Here is a 22,708-nt window from a genome sequence, read left to right as displayed (position 1 = left end):
CAGGCCAATAAAAGATGAAGAGTTGTGTAGAGGAACAGAAAATTTACAATCAATCAAATAACCCAGTACAACAATAATGACCAAAGAGGCATTTCAGAATTTACAACTCATTGTACCTTATCCCAGATGGGGTTACTGCAGCCAGGGCCAGATTTAAATATAAGCTAAACAAGCTACAGCTTAGGGCCTCACATTACAAGGGGGCTTCGCTCCATCTTAAAAAATCCTTTTTTAATATTGTCACAGGTGAACAGTAAGAGAGAGAGAAAGAAGGGCCTCATGCATGTTATAGCTTAGGGCCACAACAAGTTTAAATCTGGCCGTGACTGCAGCTGACAAATGAACTGAGGTCCAGTGCTGGTAATCTTGTGGGCTCAGGATTACCAGCACTGGACAGTGGAGGACTGGAAAAACATTACCTGGTCTAATGAATACCAGTTACTGTTTCATGCTAATTGAAGGACCTGAATATGGCAACACAATATGCACATGTCCATCATGGGGCATCATTCCAGGTGTCGACAGTGCAGGCTGGTGGTGGCAATCATGGTGTAGGAGTGTTTTTTTGTGGTTCACATTGGGCCCCTTGATATTAGTAGAGTAATATTTGAATGTCACAGGTTATTTTTAAATTGCAGAGCAGTCGGGTACGGGACATGATACTGCCAAGGGGGATGTCTTTGTGTGTGCGCGATGCAAGGAGTGTATCGATATCAGGTAACAACTCGGCGGCGTTCTTGTGGGCCTATATGAGAGCTTGAAGGACAGGGTGGATGCCCTCGAAGAAACTAAGTTGAGGGGCCCATCAAGCTCTCAGCTGCCCACATCAATGCCAGAGCTTGCACTTGGGCATCGCGTGACACAGACAACCCCCCAAGGCAGAATGCGCTGGTCCCGAAGGAACTAGTAGTTGTTGGTGACTCTATTGTCAGGGAAACGGGGAACATGCTTTGTAAAAAAGATAGGTGGAACAGGACCAGGGTATGTCTGCCAGGGGCAAAGGTTGATGACGTTGTAGAGCGAATATCATCTTTTAAGGGCAAAAAAGGTGATATAGTTGTACACGTTGGCACTAATAATATTAAGAGTAGGAGACCGGCAGAATTACTTAACAAGTACAGGTCACTGTTGAACAAAAGCCGAGAATTAGGGTTGAATTTGAAAGTGTCTGCAATTCTGCCCAGACACGATAAGAGGGAGTATATGATGAGAGCCTTGTCGATCAATTCGGCCCTGGAAAGATTGTGCAGGGCTCAAGGGGTAGAATTTTTTTCAGCCTGGACTGTACTTGTTAACAGGAGAGATTGCTTCTACAGGGATGGGATACACTTAAATAGAAAGGGTGCAAGAATATTTGCTGATGCTATCGAGGCAGTGTTAGGTGGGTCGGAAAACTGCTAGCTTGGGGGGAGACAAAGACCAATAGATTGACAGTAGCCACTGGCAGACGTGAAAGAGATTCTTGCACTGCTTCTATTAGAATGAGCAGAAGCCTGAAAAACAAGATGCATGGTATTTCAGAGCCTACTGCAAGCCATTGCGGTACAAGTAAACACATGGGTTGTGTTAGGGTAGCTAAGAATAGAAACAGGTGCATGTATACCTGTGTGTACACCAATGCTAGGAGTTTGGTAAATAAATTTGATGAATTTGAGGTATTGCTCAAAACATCAAAGGCAGATATTGTTGGGATATCAGAGACGTGGTGTCACACAGATATAAGAGATGCAGAACTGCAATTTGGGGAGTACAATGTCTACAGAAAGGATAGACAGGATAGGAAGGGGGGGAGGGTTATGCTATTAGTTAAGAAACACATAAAAACCAAGGAAGTGAAGCCAGTTGACATCGCCAGACAGTGCAGTGTTGAGTCAGTTTGGTGTGACAAGCATTGGGAGATCAAAATTGAGAGTAGGAGTGTGCTATAGGCCTAATGACTCTGATGAGTATAATAAGGAACTGTACAGGGAAATAGAGTGGGCCAGTAAATCAGAGAGTCTTATAATGGGAGATTTTAATTTCCCAGATATTGACTGGAATTTGGGGGCTGGTTACTCACACACTAGCAGGGCTTTTGTGGATTTATTGGATGATTGTTTTCTACATCAGCATGTTCGGGAGGCAACTAGAGGGAGTAATACTCTTGATTTGATTATCAGCAGTGATTCTTCATGCATTAAGAATCTGCAGATAAATGAACCACTAGGTGGCAGTGATCACAGTGTGCTGAAGTGGGATTTACTCAAAGAGGTAACTACCATTAGGGGTAAAGGGAAGGGTTATTGCTTCCGTAAAGGCGACTACGATGGACTGAGACAGTATTTAAATTCTATACAGTGGGACCAACTGATGATGTTACCAACAGCAAATTCAAAATGGGAAGCATTCAAAGAACTTATCTTGGAAGCTACTAGGCTTAACATACCAACTAAGAAATATTGTTCAAGGTTTAGGCCAAAATGGATGTCAGATGAACTGAGGCATATGGCAGAGAAGAAAAATGCATGGGATACTTACAAATTAACACATGACACAGAAGCCTATGATAGATACAAGTTGATATGCAACCAAGTTACAAAGGAGGTTAGGCAGGCGAAGGCAGATTACGAGAAATCCTTGGCAAGGGATGCAAAGAAAAACAGCAAACAGTTCTTTACTTATGTAAACTCTAGAAGGAAGGGGATGAATCAGATTGGTCCACTTGATATTGATGGGTCAACTGTTGATGATCCTGCTCAGGTAGCTAACAAACTAAATGAATATTTTGCATCGACATTAACACATGAGGAGTTATTCAGCAAGGGGAATGCCAGAGGTGTATTCAACTCTAGCAGTAAGCTACAGAATCTTGAAATAACTGGGAGTAAAGTGGAGGAGAAACTGTTGAAGATAAACACAAGAAAGGCACCCGGGGTGGATGGGATCTATCCAGTTATATTAAAGGAGGCAGCAAAGGAAGTAAGCAAACCCTTAGCCATAATTATGAGAGCTTCCTTGGACTCAGGGGAGGTACCCATAGACTGGAAATGTGCAAATGTGACCCCAATTCACAAAGGAGGATCAAAGGCTGACAAGTAATTATAGACCTGTGAGCTTAACTTCTGTTCCAGGAAAATTAATGGAGGCACTGGTTAAAGAAGCACTGCAGGATCATTTAGACAAGACTTCAGTTATAGCTCAGACACAGCATGGTTTTGTTAAGGGGAAGTCTTGCCTGACCAACTTGATTGGATACTATGATGCAGTCACAAAAGAACTGGATGCAGGGAATAACTTTGATATTATATACTTGGATCTTAGAAAGACTTTTGATACTGTTGCACATGGAAGACTGCTACACAAATTGGAGGCAAATTGCTGCTATGGATAAAGGGGTGGTTGAGGGGGAGAAGACAGAGAGTGGTAATCAATGGACACTGCTCATCGTGGACTAATGTTATTAGTGGGGTCCCTCAGGGCTCAGTGTTGGGTCCATTATTGTTTTCTGTATTTATAAATGATATTGATGATGGTATATCAAGCTTAATGTCCAAGTTTGCAGATGATACAAAGGTTGGCAGGGTTGTCAAGGACACTACTGACACTATGCTGCTGCAACAGGATCTGGAAAGGTTGAGCAGATGGGCTGAGAGGTGGCAAATGAAGTTTAACAATGACAAATGTAAAGTACTACACATGGGAAACAGCAACCCCAGAGCAACGTATCAACTCTGTGGTACTACACTGACAGTGGTAGAGAATGAAAGGGACTTGGGGGTGGTTGTGCAGGCAGATATGAAGTTCTCTGAGCAGTGCAGACGGGCTGCAAGAGTAGCTCATGGAGTATTGTCAATGATATACAGGAATTTTTCCAGCAGGGATAAGGAGGTGATTATTCCATTGTATAAGGCAATGGTCAGGCCACACCTAGAGTACTGTATACAGGTCTGGAGGCCTCATTTCAAGAAGGATGTAGAGCTGCTGGAACGAGTACAGAGAAGGGCAACAAGATTAGTGAATGGAACAAAGGGGTGCTCTTACGAAGAAAGGCTTAAGTTTTGCAAATTACAGTGTCTGGAGACTAGGCACCAGCGAGGTGATCTAATAGAGGTGTATAAAGCCTTGAATGGTTTAAGCATGCTCAATGCTGATGGGATTCTTCCTCTAGCTCAGAAAAATCACCTGAGAGGACATAAATTCAAATTGAGGAAAGACAGATGTAGGATAGACGTGCGGAAATTTGCCTTTAGCCAGCGGGTGGTTGGTTGGTGGAAGAGACTTCCATCCCTTGTGGTGGAGGTTGATGCCTAAATAAGTTTAAGGCTCAGCTGGACAGGTATTTTGAACGAACAGAGGGGTGAAGTGGAAGTGGGTTTTTTTTTTTTTTTTTTTGGCTGATGCTGCATAAGCTTGCTTTCTTGCTTCAAATGCCTCTACCAATGCTAATTGTTTCCAACTAGGTAAATCCCTCCACGTCAGCAGTGTATACAGCTGCAAATAGGTTCTTCCAACAGGATAATGCACTAGGTCACAAGGCCAAAGTTGTAAAGAACTGGTTCCAGGAACATAAGAGTGAATTCAAGAGTGAACATAAGAGGCCTCCACAATAGTGAATTCTATTGTGGAGGCCTCTCCAGTCACCAGATCTCAATCCAATTAAGCACCTGTGGGATGAGGTGGAACAAGCACTTCAGAGTGGAGATTTGCAATCATTCAATTTTGCTAAAACTGTGGGAGGCAACTAGATCAACATGGACCAGTACCACTGGAATGCTTTTGCCATCTCACTGAATCCAGGCTAAATGGAAACCTGCTGACTATTACGTAAGTCAACCTAATAAGCGGCTATTTATTGTATATGTACATGCTGATGAAAGAGCTAAAGTCGAGAAAATTCCTTTTGCTTACCTGTTAGAGGCATCACAGATTTGCGTGACACCGGTAAAACTAGAGAGTAAAAAGGTGGAAAACTGATTCACATAATCATACTACATAGGAGTTCATAAATCCAGAGGCATCTTGTGTGCACATACAGAATTTCTTTGTATACAACAAGAAATACCCCAACCCAGCTTAAATCTGCTTTCATTTGAAGAAAACTAACTTGAGTTGATATGAGTTTGCCATTGAAAATGCAAGTTGGAATATCTCTAGAAAAGTATTTCATACCAAAGGTGAAAATCATTAAATTTGTGAAAAAGAGAACTAAAATTACAATGACGAAATCTGGTATTTATTTTGGAATGAACAAAATAAACTGGAAGCATCAAGATCTGTGGGAGCCAGTCTAATACTTAAGGTAAATCCTGTGAAAACCAAAGGCATTTACCTTTAGTATTTTTCTTTACGCATTTATCTCTACTTTTCACAATAAAGTAAGAATTAGCACTGAATAACTTACAATGTCTCAATATTTGTTTTTGGAAGTGAAAATAAACAAGAGACAGAGCCAGTGGAGTAGACACTTGCACAATAAGAAGTGCAAATACTGAAAAGTCAATTTGTTGGAAGGCTTTTTTTTTGTGATGCTCTGACCACATCCAACTGAATGAGTTTGAAAAGGGCTCCATAGTTGGGGGAAGGAAGTTACGTGGTTGTTTTCCATCAAGGTTATTACTGTATTTAATACAACTCATAAAATGAATAAATTCTACATATTTGTAGCGTACACCACTTGTATCATTATAATTTTTAACTTTTTTTTTTTTTTTTGTTATTGATATACTGGGAAGGACTAATAATCAAATAGACTGTGGAACACTTCAATTTGGTGGGCTTTTGCATGGAGAAGTATGCGTATAGGTAATGACATCTACGAAAAAGTAGTAGCATTGTAGTGATCTAATATGCCATTCATATGTGATTTAGCCTGGAGTACACGGGTTGAAGGAGAGGGGGAAGTGAACCGATATCATAACTAAACTCACTTCCTTGTATACATTTTTTTTTTTTGATAATTAGTATTTTGAAATATTATTATTAAAATAAATGACCACGGATTTGTGGCTGAAAAAACGAACTTTAAAACTAGAAGCAAGTACAACTGTGGTCGATGAAAATGAACACGATATTATCACACCTCAAGATGAGGATGAACAATCGCGGCCTTTTGTTCTCCAAAAATCCGAAGTGAAAAAATAGGATGGTTGGTTGGATTGGATATTTTTCTGGCACATCAGCTTCTATGGCTATAATGTGCCAAACTTATGATTTATGACTTATTCAATGATGTCTTTTGTTATGATTTTTATATCAAATTGTAGTAGTTAATGCATTTCAGAAACTGGAAGATTTCGAATATATTAGATTTATCTAACAATATTGTTCGTAATGAAAATGTGTCCATTCCATTTAAGGATTTAAAGGTAATCTGACATTCTCGTGTAAAGTTAGGGCAGTTAAGTAGAATATGTTGGACCGATTGCACTGTCAGAGCACTGCGGCAGAGATTCGGCTCGGAGCAGATAGGAGTGGGTAACATTGGTGTGTCCTAACTTGACACAGTGTCTGGTTTGACATTTGCTAAGTATAACTTCTTGTCTGTTGGTTCTTGTACTGGTTTTATCTGTAATAATTTGTTACCAGCCTGTTCCTGCCATTTTTGTTGCCACTATTTCGAATTGTAATTTTATAGTCCAGGTATGGTATTGTTGATTGGGCTTTCTGCTTGTTTTGCTGCTTGGTCTGCCTGTTCATTGTCATCTATTCCTACATGTCCAGAAACCAGCAGAAACTTATCTTTTGCTTTCACTTTGCTAGTTTTGATAGTGTGTTATGTATTTTACATACGGTCGGATGGGTATTTATGGGTATTTGTTTGTGACAATTTTAAGTTGTATTTTTCTTGATGATTTTTATATTTCTGGAATTCCGGTGAAAGGATGTGGTGGCAGATATTTTGGCAAATGTTTCATCTAAAGCATTTGCTATTTCTTTTGGATCAGCGATGTCTTGTCCTTGCCAATTGATAATTGGATGTACTAAATTTTGGTATCTATTGTTCATTTTTCTTATTTTATCCCAAACTGTTTTAGTATTTGCAGTTCTATTTACGGTTGAGGTGAAACGTATCCAGGAGGCTTTCTTGCATGCTCGTCTGACATATATTGCTCTTATTTTTTTAAAATGTATTAGATTGTCTGTGGTAGGACTTTTGCGAAAAATATTTCATGCTCTGTTTCTATCTCATTTTGCTTGGGTACATTCCTCATTCCACCAAGGCTTTGGGAATAGAGGAAGTTTGGTAGACGTTTTTGATATTGATTGTTCTGCTGCTTGGCTAATTTGATTCGTTACATATTGTACTGCTTGGTCAGTGGTTAGTTGTCAGACTATCTGTTGTTCGATTACTGCTAAATTTTTGAATTTTTCCCAGTCTGCTTTGTGAAATTTCCATTTGGGTTTTCATCTGGATTGACATAGGGTGTCTTTTGTTAAAGTGACAAAAATGGGAGAGTGGTCACTGTGTAATAGTTCTTCATGAACTGTCCATGCTAAAACAGGATATAATGCTGGGGAGCATAAAGTAAGGTCTACTGCTGAGCTAGTTCCTATTGGAAGGTGGAAATACACGTGTTTTCCACTATTCAGGAGGATTAGATTTTTGGCATCTATTACTTTTTCTATTTGATGTCCTCTTTTATTAAAATCAGTATTTCCCCATAAAGGGTCCATTTAATCCCCCATTATACAGTAGGGAGGGGTAGTTGATCTATTAGTTCTAAGTCTTCGTAATTTATTTCTTGATTCGGGGGTAAATATATTGATACTATTGTTATTAACCTACTTATTGCTATACGTACTGCTACTGCCTCAAGAGTGGTTTGTAGGTGGACTGCTTGGACTGGTATGTGAGAATTGACAAGGATTGCTGCTCCTCCGTAGGCTATAGAATTATTTATTCTGTCTCGTCTATGTATAGTGTAATTCTTGATTAAGATTGTATCGTCAGGTTTTAGATATGTTTCTTGTAAGCAGAAACATATCGGGTGATACTGAGGAATTAAATCACAAACATCATCAACATTCTTACGAAACCTCGGCAATTCCATTGAATAAAGGTACTACTCATTGTTTTGTTTTAGATGAGTTTTCTGGTTGTTTTCTCGTTACTGTTTTAAATTTTTCTGTCCGTGGTTTGTCTTTTTTAGGGAAATATGGCTTTCCAGTGTCCATATCTTCCTAGGCAAATATTTCTAGAACGGGCTCTTCTTGTTGTGTTTTTCCTGCTGTGTCCATTTGTTCAGCAGCATGGTGCATTATTATGGAGGTATCTTTGATTTTTCCCTGCAGTGGTGAAATTACTGTTGGTGGAAATGAGATAGGGGTGTTTGCCGCCTGTTCTCGCTTCTGCTGTTTTAGGGGTATGAGCCACTTGCGTGCCAAATCTGACAACAATTCATTTGGTGCGATTGTGACTTCAGTTTGTGATCCTGTTGTTTGTTGGTTCTGGGTTATTTGTACTACTTGAGCTATCTGTGCGTAGGTAGGTTTCATTGTGTTGGCTGGTTGTATCGTCTTTCTGGCTTCCTGGTATGTAACTTTGTGTTCTGCTTTGTATTTTTGGATTTTCCTTCCCTGTTTCCATCTTTTGCATTCTTGAGAGTAGGCAGTGTGGCTTCCACTACAGTTTGGGCATTTAGGGTGCTCGGTTGTGCATTCTTGGTTGGTGTGTTCTCGGGAACCACATTTGGCACATGTTGCTGTTCCTCTGCATGTTGTTTGTGAATGTCCGTATTTTTGACATTTAAAGCATCGAATAGGATTTGGTATGTAAGGTCGGATTTGACAAAGCAAGTATCCTGCTTTCACGTGCTGTAGTGGACTTGGAGTGTTGAGAGTTAAAATGATATTTCTGGTCTGGATGATTATTCCTTCTTTTTTGACCGTTATTCTTTTAACATGACTCCTTGGGTTTTCATTTCTTGTAATATTTCTTCTTCTGTTATAGTGAGAAGATCCCATTCAGAGATTACTCCTTTCGAGGTGCTTAAAGTATTATGGGATGTAATTGATACTGGGATTCCGCCAAAAGTGGACATTTTAATTAGTTGCTCTGACTGTCGTATATTGGCTGTCTCAATTAGTAGGTCGCCTGATTTTAATCTTTTTACTGCTTTTGGAGTTCCAGCTATGCTTTCCAGACATTTTTGTATCAGGAAACAGGATAATTTTTCAGTGGACTGTTCACCCGTAGAATGAATGATGAGATACTTTGGAGCAGGTATCTTATATATATATATATATATATATATATAATTACGAATAATAAAAATAAAAATAAATAGAGAAGCTGTATGGTATGTGTGGGGGAAGAAAATTAAGATTTAGATGGATTAGAATTGCGATAATATGAATTATGGATCAGGGACACTGCAAGCTCAAGACCTGTTAAACTACTGCTTCCAACTAGCCTACAAAAATAATACACCTATAGAAGCATACCATATGTGGATTAGCCATACATTTGCCTTATTTAAGCATAAATATGCATTGCACAGTTCAAATGTATATTAGCAGGGCAAATACTACAACCTGACTAAATTAAAACATAATCTGCCTAGAAATACATAAAGACTTCGTAATCACACAGGTAGATAAAGCAGCCAATAATTTTGCATTCATTTGCAAATATTTTTATACACATACGTTAACTAAGGAACTTAACTCAAGCAATACTTACAAGCCGATATCCAGTACATGTAATAGCATTACAAAAAAACTAATAGCCTTCAATAAGAAGCTAAAGCTTAATTTAAGCAATTACAGCTTGCCTTATATTTACTTCATTCCTAAATTTCATAAAAAACCAATAGGCTTCAGATTCATAACCTCATGCAAAAATAGTTATGTACACAAATCTGGAAAGACACTTGAACAACTACTGCAACCACTGATGCATAACATACATAACAGTAAAATCATAGGCAACAACCAACCTGTATTAAAATTTTTGCAAAGTAATAAAGTCAATAATATTCAAACCTTTGATTTCCATAGCCTATTTACCAGTATCAATAAAACCAATCTAAAATCTGTACTCAAAGATATCTATGATAAACATAAGGATTCTATTTCCTGCAACAACTACTACTGGAACAACATACTGAACTTATGTATCTCCAATAACTTCATATATGATGGTAATACAGTATATCAACAAACCAATGGAACACCTATGGGCAGCCCGGCCTCATGCATAATAGCCAAAAACCTCATTCCCACAGGACCTTATCCTATTCAGATATATAGACGACCTCATAGTGATCAACTGCCCGAATTTCATCCAGGATTATGGATATTTATACCCCAACGAACTTGTACTAGAAAGAACAAACAATTCTGATACAGCAGCCCATTTTTTGGATCTAGACATTAAGTTAAAAAATGGTATAACCTCCATCAATTTGTACAACAAACGTGAAGCATTCAACTTTAGCATAGTAAATTTTACACAATGGAATTCCAATATTTCCAAACAGGTACATGCTAATGTTATCCTAGTACAATGCATCAGAATAGCAACCATATGCAGCGACAAAACAACAGCTATTGATAACATCAGAATATTATACAATAAACTGACCAAAAATCTTTTTCCTATTGCATATCTGCGCCATCATATCAATAAAGCCCTTAACATATTAAGGCACAAGAACCTAATAGATATTAATATAAACAGCATTATTGACTTATAATTATTCCCATATGCATCAAGTATGTATATAGTGTAAATACAATACACTAGGCCTCTTTGGTGTCTTACAGTCTGGAAAACTCATACCCACCGATTGGCCTAACACAGTGTATTTATCTTGTAATTATCTTGTAATTATTTTTAAGCCTATCTTGATTTATTTATTTAATCGTTAATTGTGATTTGATTGTAACTTAAATGTACACAATTACACTTTTAACACAACTGACTTAAATACATGATGCACTAACTCTCGGACATTCATTCAGGGTCCTAACTATAGGAACGGGTTTGCAACCCTGAATTACCCTAGCCCAACTACATATTTCTAATTTAATCATCTTTTTACTTTACTAGATTCTACATTTTATGTTCTGTGCGCCATCAGTTTACCGAACGCTATACCAGAGCACTATTTTTCTTACTATACCCAATCTATTTTTTCGCCTTAACAAAGTTTAGCTGCCTTCTACTGCTACTCTGTCAGCTATTATATTTCTTAGCTATCCTGGGTGTTTTCAGCATCATGTACTTAATCTTAGCCTAGCGCAGCTCCACCGCCTACGTAAATTCATTACATAATATACAGACACCAAAATTCGTCTAACGCTAGGTGCCGCTAGCGTATCTACGCATATATACACGAGTTAGCCTCCAGCAGTCTTTTCTGTCAACACAACCAGTAGCGGTAAGTCATTGTCATTCGGTCACTCCTTTCCTTTGTCTTCGCAATTTCACTTTCATAGCGGTCTACTTACTTCTGTAAGGTCATCCATGTTCTGTATGTAATACTTTAGTAATACATAATAGTTTTGCATAACTTGATTTTAATTATTTATTCAAAATTTGTATTCAAAATTCTTTTTAGATTTTACCACGTGGTTTCTTACACGTGCTCTTTGACATACAGAACATGTCAGAAACAGAAGTAAGAGTATTGCTGTCCTTTTCATAATTTTGGTGGATGACCTCTGAAGAAGACACAAAAATTATGAAAGATACTGCAATGCTATTTCGACCCTGGTCGTTGTTTTTTCAAAATTTGCATTTTGGTGCTTTTCATTTTATATCGTTACACTTATTTTCTTTTCCTTTCTTCCACCCTTTGTTCACACATATATATCGCTCCCAGGGTACACCGTATTTTCATTAGTAAAATTCGATATTTGTATACTTACTATATTCTACACATAAAAATAATTTTATATATATATATATATATATATATTATGTAAGGTAAAAGTTAGGCAAAAGTAATAAAAATAAATAAATATGGCTATGTAGCTATATTATTTTATTATATTTAAAATAATATGATATTATTTTAAATATCATATTTATTTTAATTATCAGATATATATATATATATATATATATATATCAGGTTTTTTGCCTTTTAACCATGTTTGTACAAATTTCTTCACGTTCTTAAGTTGATTGGGCCATGTTAGAGGATTTTGTGACTTTGTCAGAATCCATGCTGTTTGCTCCTTTTTGCCCTGGGAGTGAGAGCTTTTCCTCCCAGGTTTCCAGCCCTGCCACATGGAGGCAGGAGCAGTGCCACCTAGTGACAAAGCAGGGAAAAGAAGGGGTTAGTAAGTGATTAATATAAAGAAAGGTGACTTTCCTTTCTGTATTAGTAAGTTTTAATGTGCTAAATGTTATTAATATATGCAGTAGGAGTTTAAGGAGATTACAAAAACTCACACTAAGCTCTTTATAATAATTGACACACTAGAAAATTTGCTGAAAGGTCACTGGAATCACTACGCTTGGCACTCAGGGCCAAAAAAAACTAATAAAAGACCAAATAAAAGTATGTGACAATTATTTGAATTTTGGCTTTACATGTGTTGGAAATAAAGGTGCTGTTGTTATTTGTTTTTTTTAAGAGCATTAGCAATCAAGGCCACATCGCTCCGAGGATATGCAATGGTCATTCCCTGACCTTTCCGCATCCTCCGTATTTGGTGGTCACGGGGTTGAACCCCAGTCTAATCAAGAAGCGTGTGCTATACACTGCTGCAACTGGCTACGGGGGTGCCGGAAATAAAGGTGCTCCTAATGCACAGTGCATCGTACGAAATAAAATAAAAGCAAACAGTTTTTTGGCTCCCGCTAAACTTGTGTTCCACAAATATATTGTGAGATGAAAAGTGTTCCGTAAATATACTGTGAGATGAAAAGTGTTCCGTGACTAAAAACGTTTGGGAAATGTTGCCTTAATGTATAGTAGTTTAGGCGAATCGCTTAATAAACTATATTATTAAGCTCACAAGGTATATGAGTGGTATTAAATACAGGGAGGGGGGGGGTCCTTGTTATCCGAGGATAATTGGTTCCAGAAAGATCGAATTAAAACGAAGACCAAATTTTCAAAATGTGTATTAAGTACATAGTAAAAATTGGATTGAAGGAACTGAAAAAAGAATTCTTTTATTATAATATGTTGAACAATGTAAGGTTAAATAAAGTTTACTGAAGTTACAATGCTATTTTTCAGTTTTACAAATAAATAATGAATCCAGAGTTTTGTTTTTTTTGCTGTATTTTTTCAGATAAAATTGTCAGAGCATTTAGTTATGTATCTAACTTTGCACTTAACTTTTGCTGCATGATCATGAAGAGGATCCTTCTCACAAAAATATTCATGGTACCAAAAAACACTGTGATAGACACCAGTGCTTTCTGCAACAGCAGCAGAGGCAGAATTGTGTTCAGTAACTTCAGTGGTGCAGAGATGAGAAAGAAGTTTTTTTAGCTATAAATATAGCTAAAAAAACTTCTTTAGCTTTATTGACTAATTGTTATATTAAATTATTTTCTATAAGTAGCTTATAGACCTAGTCAAGCTCGGTTTATTCTGAATTGAGACAGTGAGATTTTGGAAGTTAATTAATACTTAAAGTGTCCATAGATTTACCATTCGTAACTTGCCACCATTGTTATATAATAAGTTATATCCCGAACTAGATAGCGTTAGCAAGGTATAGTATAAAATATTATCAATTAATCAGAAAAATTAATTAATCTTGTTAAACTTCATTGTCAATTAAATTGTACTTTTTTAACTAAATACATATAACGACTTAGGGGCGCCTCCCTAGTCAGGTGGGAAGGAGCAGCAGTGCGTAGCACACGCTTCTTGATTAGACCGGGGTTCGAGCCCGTCAACACCAAATATGGAGGATGCGGAAAGGTCAAGGAAATGACCACCGCATATTCCCGGAGCAATATGGCCTTAGTTGCTAATGCTCCTAAAAACCAAATAACAATAACGACTTAGATTTTACAAATGTAACATAATTAAATAATACATAACTTGATACGGAAGTTATATAACGGAACTCGAAGATAATACTCGATATTTAAAAAATATATATAGATATATAGTGTTATGACTAGGTTGGGATACAAGTTTAGGGTTATGTTTTTGTACTGGAATTGAAATTTAATTTAAATTGAATCGAAATCATGACTCAGAGCAGAGAAGCAAAGCAAAAGGCTCAAGCTAATGGGAGTGCTGTGGCTCAGGGGAGAACTCAGGGGGACAGTTGCCCTCTGAATCACAGCCTTTTAAAATGCACTGCTTAATTGATGTTTGTGGAGCAATCAGGTACAGGACATGATATTGCCAAGGAGATTGTCTTTGTGTGTGCACGATGTAAGGAGTGTGAGAAAATCAGGCGACAACTCGGCATTGTTATGGGCCTATATGAGAGCTTGAAGAACAGGGTGGATGCCCTCGAAGGTTCTAAATTGAGGGGCCCATCAAGCCCTCAGCTGCCCACATCAACGCCAGAGCTTGCACTTGATCATCACACAACAAACTGGCAGAATGCACTGGTCCCACAGGAACTAGCAGTTGTAGGTGACTCTATTGTCAGGGAAATGGGGAACATGGTATGTAAAAAGGATAGGTGGAACAGGACAGGACAAGGGTATGTCTGCCAGGGGCAAAGGTTGATGACGCTGTAGAGTGGATATCATCTTTTAAGGGCAAAAGGTGATATTGTCGTACACGTTGTGTAATAACTAATAATACAAAGAGTAGGAGACCAGCGGAATTACTTACATTACAAAAAAGCCGTGAATTAGGGTTGAATTTGAAAGTGTCTGCAATTCTGCCCAGCCATGATAGGATGGAATATACGATGAGAGCCTTGTTGATCAGTACGGCCCTGGAAAGACTGTGCAAGGCTCAAGGGTAGAATTTTTCAGCCTGGTCTGTACTTGTTAACAGGAGAGATTGCTTCTACAGGGATGGATACACTTAAATAGAAAGGGTGCAAGAATATTTGCTGATGCTATTGAGGCAGTGTTAGGTGGGTCAGAAAACTGCTAGCTTGGGGGGGGGGATACAAGGACTAATAGATTAACAGTAGACACTGGCAGAGGTGAAAGTGATTCTCGCACTGCTTTTAATTGGAATGAGCAGCAGCCTGGAAAACAAGATGCAGAGCATTTCAGAAACTGCTGGGAGTCACTGCGCTACTAGTAAACACATGGGTTGTGTTAGGGTAGCTAAGAATAGGAACAGGTGCATGTATACTTGCGTATACACCAATGATAGGAGTTTGGTAAATAAATTTGATGAATTTGAGGTATTGCTCAAAACATCAAAGGTAGATATTGTTGGGATATCAGAGATGAGGTGTCACACAGATATAAGGAATGCAGAAATGGAATTTGAAGAGTAAAATGTGAACAGGAAGGATAGACAGGATAGGAAGGGAGGAGGGGTTATGCCGTTAGTTAAGACGCACAAAATCCAAGGAAGTACGGCCAGTCGACATGGCTAGAAAGTGCAGTGATGAACCAGTTTGGTGTGACATAAGCACTGGGAAATCAAAATTGAGAGTAGGAGTGTGTTATAGGCCTAATGACTCTGATGAGTATAATAAGAAACTTTTTTTTTTTTTTTTTTGATTTGGTAGTTATTGGCGCATCGGCTTCTGTGGCCATATTGCACCTCCCAAGGTTTTTGCAGTACTTTGATCCAAGCCCGAGGCGGGAATCGAACCCGCGACCTTTGGGTTGCCGGGTAGGTACTTTACCCACTCGGCTAGCCCGGTCGGCAATAAGAAACTGTACAGGAAAATAGAGTGGGCTAGTAAATCAGAGAGTCTTATAATGGAGGATTTTAATTTCCCAGAGATTGACTGGAATTTGTGAGTTGGTCACTCACACACTAGCAAGGCTTTTGGTAGATTTATTGAATGATTGTTTTCTACATCAGCATGTTCGGGAGGCAACTAGAAGTAATAATCTTGATCTGATTATCAGTAGTGATTCTTCATGCATTAAGAATCTGCAGATAAAGGAACCACTAGATGGCAGTGATCACAGTGTGCTGAAGTGGGATTTACTCAAAGAGGTAACTACCATCAGGGGGCAAAGGGAAGGGTGGTGGTCTGAGACCGTATTTAAATTCTATACGGTGGGACAAACTGATGATGTTACCAACAGCAAATTCAAAATGGGAAGCATTCAAAGAATTTATCTTCAAAGCTACTAGGCTACATACCAACTAAGAAATATTGTTCAAGGTTTAGGCCTAAATGGATGTCAGATAAACTAATGAGACATATGGCAGAGAAGAAAAATGCATGGGATACATATAAATTAACATGTAACATGGAAGCCTATGAAAGATATAAGCTGGTCTGTAACCAAGTCACAAAGGAGATTAGGCAGGCAAAGGTAGATTATGAGAGGTCTTTGGCAAAGGATGCAAAGAAAAACAGCAATGAGTTCTTCACCAATGTAAACTCTAGAAGGAAAGGGATGAATCAGATTGGTCCACCGGATATTGATGGTTGAACTGTTCACGATCCTGCTCAAGTGGCTAACAAATTAAATGAGTATTTTGCATCTACATTCACACATGAGTAGTTATTCAGGGAGGGGAATACCAGAGGTGAATTAAACTCTGGCAGTGAGCTAGATGATTTTGTAATAACTGAGAGGAAAGTGGAGGAGAAATTGTTGAAGATAAACATAAGGAAGGCACCTGGGGTGGATGGGATCTATCCAGCTATATTAAAGAAGGAGACAGCAAAGGAAGTAAGCAAACCCTTAGCCATAATTATGAGAGCTTCCTTGGACTCAGGGGAGGTACCCATAGACTGGAAATGTGCAAATGTGACCCCAATTCACAAAGGAGGATCAAAGGCTGACACAAGTAATTATAGACCTGTGAGCTTAACTTCTGTTCCAAGAAAATTAATGGAGGCACTGGTTAAAGAAGCACTGCAGGATCATCTAGACAAGACTTCAATTACAGCTCAAACACAGCATGGCTTTGTTAAGGGAAAGTCTTGCCTGACCAATTTGATTAGATACTATGATGTGGTCACAAAGGAACTGGATGCAGGGAATAACTTTGATATCATATATTTGGATCTTAGAGAGGCTTTTGATACTGTTGCACATGGAAGACTGCTGAACAAATTGGAGCAATGTGGCATTGGAGGCAAATTGCTGCTATGGATAAAGGGATGGTTGAGTGGGAGAAGACAGAGAGTAGTAATGAATGGAAACTGCTCATCATGGACTAATGTTATTAGTGGAGTCCCTCAGGGTTCGGTGTTGGATTCATTGTTGTTTTCTGTATTTATAAATGATACTGGTGATGGAATATCAAGCTTAATGTCCAAGTCTGCTGACGATACAAAGGTCGGCAGGGTTGTTAAGGATACTAATGACAGTACGCTGCTGCAAAAGGATCTAGAAAAGTTGAGCAGATGGGCTGAGAGGTGGCAAATTAAGTTTAACATTGACAAAAGTAAAGTCCTATATATGGGAAGCAGTAAACCCAGAGTAACGTATCAACTCTGTGGTACTACACTAACAGTGGTTAGAGAACGAAAAGGACCTGGGGGTAATTGTGCAGAGAGATATGAAGTTTTCTGAGCAGTGCAGATGGTCTGCAAGAGTAGCTCATCGTGTCTTGTCAATGATATACAGGAATTTTTCTAGCAGGGATAAGGAGGTAATTATCCCCTTGTATAAGGCAATGGTCAGGCCACACCTTGAGTACTGTATACAGGTCTGGAGGCCTCATTTTAAGAAGGATGTAGAGTTGTTGGAACGAGTACAGAGAAGGGCAACAAGATTAGTGAATGAAACCAAGGGTTACTCTTACGAAGAAAGGCTTAAGTTTTGCAAATTACAGTGTCTGGAGAATAGGCACCAGCGAGGTGATCTGATTGAGGTGTATAAAGCCTTGAATGGTTTGAGCATGCTCAATGCTGATGGGATTCTTTCTCTTGCTCAGAATAATCACCTGATAGGGCATAAATTCAAATTGAGGAAAGACAGATGTAGGACAGATCTGTGGAAGTTTTTGCCTTTAGCTAGCGGGTGGTTGGTTGGTTGGTGGAACAGACTTCCATCCTTTGTTGTGGAAGTTGATAGGCTAAATAAATTTAAGGCTCTGGACAGGTATTTGGAACGAACGGAGGGGTGAAATGGAAGCATTTTTTTTTTTTTGGCTGATACTACATAAGCTTGCTTTCTTGCATCATATGCCTCTACTAATGCTAATGCTAAGAACAAGCTTGAATAAAGAATGGCAGTGTTTTTAGTCTCGAGTCAATGGGGAGCATTAACACAGGATCCATGTGTGGCAACATCCTGTGAAAGAGCTGTGCTTTCTAGTGTTTATCAATGGCATACAAATTGAACACCAAGAATTATAGTGTGCCATGTCTCTTTACATAGTCATAAACCACAGGTTGTTTTTTTTTTTTTTTTTTTTTTCCAAAGCAATCTTGCAGGTTAACATTACATTTAAAACTGTGGCCTTTTATCATTTTTCCAACATGATGAAAGTATGTAACCCTTCATTCTAACAGGATAAGCCTAGCACTATAATGTTTTCTGACAGTTTCCCCTACAACATCTCCTATTCAGCATTTCTGGGGTATGATGGAACAGCAATTTAACTTGTTCCAACCATGAGCCATGTTTCAACCATGCCAAACGACAGTAGTTTTTAAGAGAAAGGTTACCCAGACACGGAGGAATATTCCTCAAGAAGATATCAGGCACCATTTTGACTTATTGCCAATATGCATGATGAATTAAATTCCTGCCATACTGTGTACTAATGTATGCTGGTTAAAAATAAGCTTCTGTTGTACCTCATTTCTTCCCTTTAACTTCAATTTGTATGTCAAATATTTGATAAAACAGTTTACTTTTGGGGGAGGGGAGCAATTTTTTCTGATACTGAGTGTATGTGGTAACAGAGGAGGTTGTGAGGAAGTCAGCAACATACTGTACAAGGATGGTTCAAATATACAAGTAAAGATACCAGAGATCAGCTAATCTCTCTCAAGAATGCAAAGGAATATACTTTTATCTATGCTATAATTAATGATTACAGAAAAAAACTGCAGTTTATTCTGGTACATGGTAATAAGAAAATAAGAGTTAGGTCTTAAGGGAAACCACCCATCCAATGCAATTGAAAAGCACCATTTACTTGACACTAGATACTATCACAGCAACAGCTCTGACTAGTGGTTTTCAATCCCTTATTGGTTGCATTTAGCATTAAAAATTCAGCAAACCTTAGCTATTATCTCTTGCCGTCAGATATTGACAGAGGTCAGAATAACCTTGTCATCTTTTGTGGACTTTGTTTGCATCATGAACAAATAAATTGTCTACATTACTATGGTTGCTATTCATCTCATGCTTCTATATACCATGTTTTATTTTTGTTCACTGCAATTGTTTTAGATGATGAATTCTAGTTCTGAAAGAAATTCATATGCATGAAAATTATAATGCAGCCCTTGCAAATGAGAACTATTCTGTCATTTGGGCCAGATGTTGATGGTCATGGACTGCAGTACAAATTGCTCAGGGTGAAAATTTGAGATTTAGATAGCTATCAGCTTCAGGTAGTAGATGACTTTCATCAACCGGTGAAATACCACCACTTTGCTTACTGGAGGCTTGAAGTGGTGAAACCCATGTTTAGTCTCTAGAGCAAAGTTTCTGGCATCCCCCTTCCCCCGATACTTCTCCTTCAACCCATGCATGGTCTAAGTACTATAGGTTTTGATACCTTTCATGTTTGGGGTTTTCATTAAAAAAAAAAAAAAAAAAAAAAAAACCCTTCACGCTTGTAAAAAAAAAGTTTTCAAAAAAAAAAAACTAATAGCTAAAACTAAAAACTTGATTAGACCGGGGTTTGAGCCCGTGAGCCACCAAATATGGAAGATGCGGAAAAGGTCAGGGAATGACCACCGCATATCCCTGGAGCAATATGGCCTTAGTTGCTAATGCTCCTAAAAACCAAATAACAACAACCTCCTTTTAAGTAGTATTAGTGGCTCTTATCCAATATACTATACCATATCTCTTACCAGAAGATGGGCAGTTACTTATCACATATTCATCAAAATTGTCAATTTGTGAAAAACTCCCCCCCCCCCCATAAAAGCTCACTGTAGTGCAAATTCACGCAGCATCATGAGATGAATTGGTATACTGCAACACAAACAGCCTCATAGAGATTAAAAGATGTAGACACTCTTATTATTCAATCTTTTCTAGTTTTAAAGCTTCTTAAATTCAATTTTAAAATTCTATGTCCACAACCACTCATATGTAGATTTAATTACTATTTAACATGATTTGGAAATGAAATTATGCGATTATCATCCATGAATTAATATTTGAAATGAACCACTCTTTTTACCACATGGATAATGCAAAATTAGTTTGTTAATTAGGTGCTCTGACCTAATTCCTAAACTTGGTAATGTATGCAGCATCATATCTTGATATCCTTGATATACTACACCACACAGAAGCAGTCTTCCATTTGTAATATATATCAAGGGAACTTATAGCAATACAGTGGCATTACAGATAAATTTAAGCTTCTCCTAATACAAACTTTGATTTCCCTTTATACTAGTACAGCAAAGGACGTGGAGGCTTACTATTATTTTACCATATTTCAAAGATGCTCTGCAATCAATTAATACCCACAGCATGGTTTTCTACTTTTATGGTCATGCAATAATTGAAGAACAGCTTGTAGAAATTTTCTGCATATCTATTATACCATGGAAAAGTAATTGTACCTCAGTAATTCAGTAGCATCTCTTCACCTGAATGGAATTTTTTCTCTTATTTGATCCTGTGCACTTTTGTTGTATAACTGGTCCATCTGGATCATATCATTTTGACTCAGTAAATTAAACTCATGAGTGCCAGCATTTATAAAAATTTCTTAATTCAGGGTGATTAGTAATACAGTGGATTCCGGTTATTTGGGCCACCAGTTAATCGAGGCAGCCGTTTATTTGGGGCAAATCTTAAAAAACAGAAACCAATCAAGAAAATAGCCAGGGTTATTGCATTTTTGTTTTGAGAAAACTTTAGTTTTACTTTATACAAATAACAATGCATATCATGTCACACAGCTGTATCTCTCTAGTACTTTATAAGTTAGCTTTGGCCATAAGCACATAGTAAACCAAAAAAATGCCAAATGACTTTTTCTTGGTTGATTACAAAAATGTTTACTACAAAATCATTTTGTAGTTAATGTTGTTTGACATAAACCCTCGAATTATACATAATGCTGGCCTGTAACTAGCTCAAGGAATCAACAAGCACTACTCCCTAAAATCCAAAAAAAAAAAAAAAAAAAAAAAAAAAAATAGAGGCCTTCACCTTACCTCTGGATCAACAAAAGGAATTTATCGAAGGCTGGACATTATGTACATTTTCAGGCCATGCTTTGGCATTTGGATTCAGGAACAAAGTAGTGTACTCATTCATAGTAATGAAAGAAACTCCTCGGGGTTATACCTAAATCTCTCCAAAAGGTATCCTGAAGTCTTCAAGCAGTAAGCTTTCTGTCGTTAAACAGTTGCCTGACAAGTTTCCATAGCATTTCTTCCACTACTGTAGCTGTTTCTGAATTAACAGATATTGGCAGGCAAGCTGAACGGCCCTAATTTTCACATGACTGTTTTCCACTGGTAAAATTTGCCTACCACTTTTGCTGACCACAGTGGCATATATTGTAGCAGAATCCTCTGGTGTTGCCAGCATATAAATAAGGACTTCCGCTGCACCTTATCAAGTATCTGCATTCTTCAAATGTAAATAATTGATAACCGCACATAGTTCTGATTCCTCTATTTGGATATTTTCAAGAGACATGGCCTACCAAAATCCTCACAGTTGTGGAAACAACTTTGTGTGTGCACACCCCACACACACACAGGGTTTCCACAACTTTATCTCATAACTTCAGGGGGTGATTCCTGATGTCATTCCGAGTGAAAAACATTATATCAGTATGGGTCTGATTCTCAGTGGCTGGACTATGGGTAATTGAAATGTAACTCAAACTTTAAAAGAGTTTAGTATAGGAAAGTATAGGAAAATAACGTATCACAATGAGCAAATTGGAAAATGATTACATTATACAATTTATGTACTTGCTCACAGAACTTGGTGAATATTAATAAATACTAATAAATTTGGGATTTTTCACTGTGAGAATCATTGCTGATATTTCTGAACAGCAACAGCATGACCACTGAAAAACCTGTACACAAAATGCACATCTGCATATTCTTAGCAAGAAAACATAAATGGCACATTCACAGTTACTTTGTTAAGACACAGCATGACCTATTTGCTAGCTCATGTGCAACTGGTGTCCTGGTTGATATATAAACACCCATGCCTGCTGAACCCACATGCATGGATGGTTGTTTCAAATACCTATAGTTTCACAACCACTGAGAATCGGACCCATATTTATATATTTTTAACTCAGAATGGCCTAAGCCAGCATTTCTCAAACTGTGGGGCACAACTCTTGGGGAAGGCTCACAAGATCTTGGGAGAGGGGACAAAGCTAGATAGCTGAATGTGTAATGTATAAAAAATCATCTTCATTCATGTAAAAATAAGGGTGGGTTAAATCTCAGAGAGGTTAGTTACTAACACCTGCTTCATTATGTTTTGTTTCTATTTTTATCATAG

The 22,708-nt window shown here is 37.9% G+C and overlaps 1 protein-coding gene across 1 annotated transcript in view; it reads right to left on the bottom strand.

The window, feature by feature from the left end:
- LOC150090705 (protein disulfide-isomerase A4-like) overlaps window positions 1–22,708 on the bottom strand; it is a 133,802-nt gene that overhangs the window by 1,350 nt on the left and 109,744 nt on the right. The gene's annotated exons all lie outside the window — the stretch shown is intronic.

Source organism: Mastigoproctus giganteus, chromosome 1, assembly GCF_048544385.1.
Source record: "Mastigoproctus giganteus isolate SK-2022 chromosome 1, ASM4854438v1, whole genome shotgun sequence".
Lineage (NCBI taxonomy): Eukaryota > Metazoa > Arthropoda > Arachnida > Uropygi > Thelyphonidae > Mastigoproctus > Mastigoproctus giganteus.
Note: the sequence above shows the minus strand (reverse complement) of the source record. Positions and strands in the feature narration are given on the sequence as shown.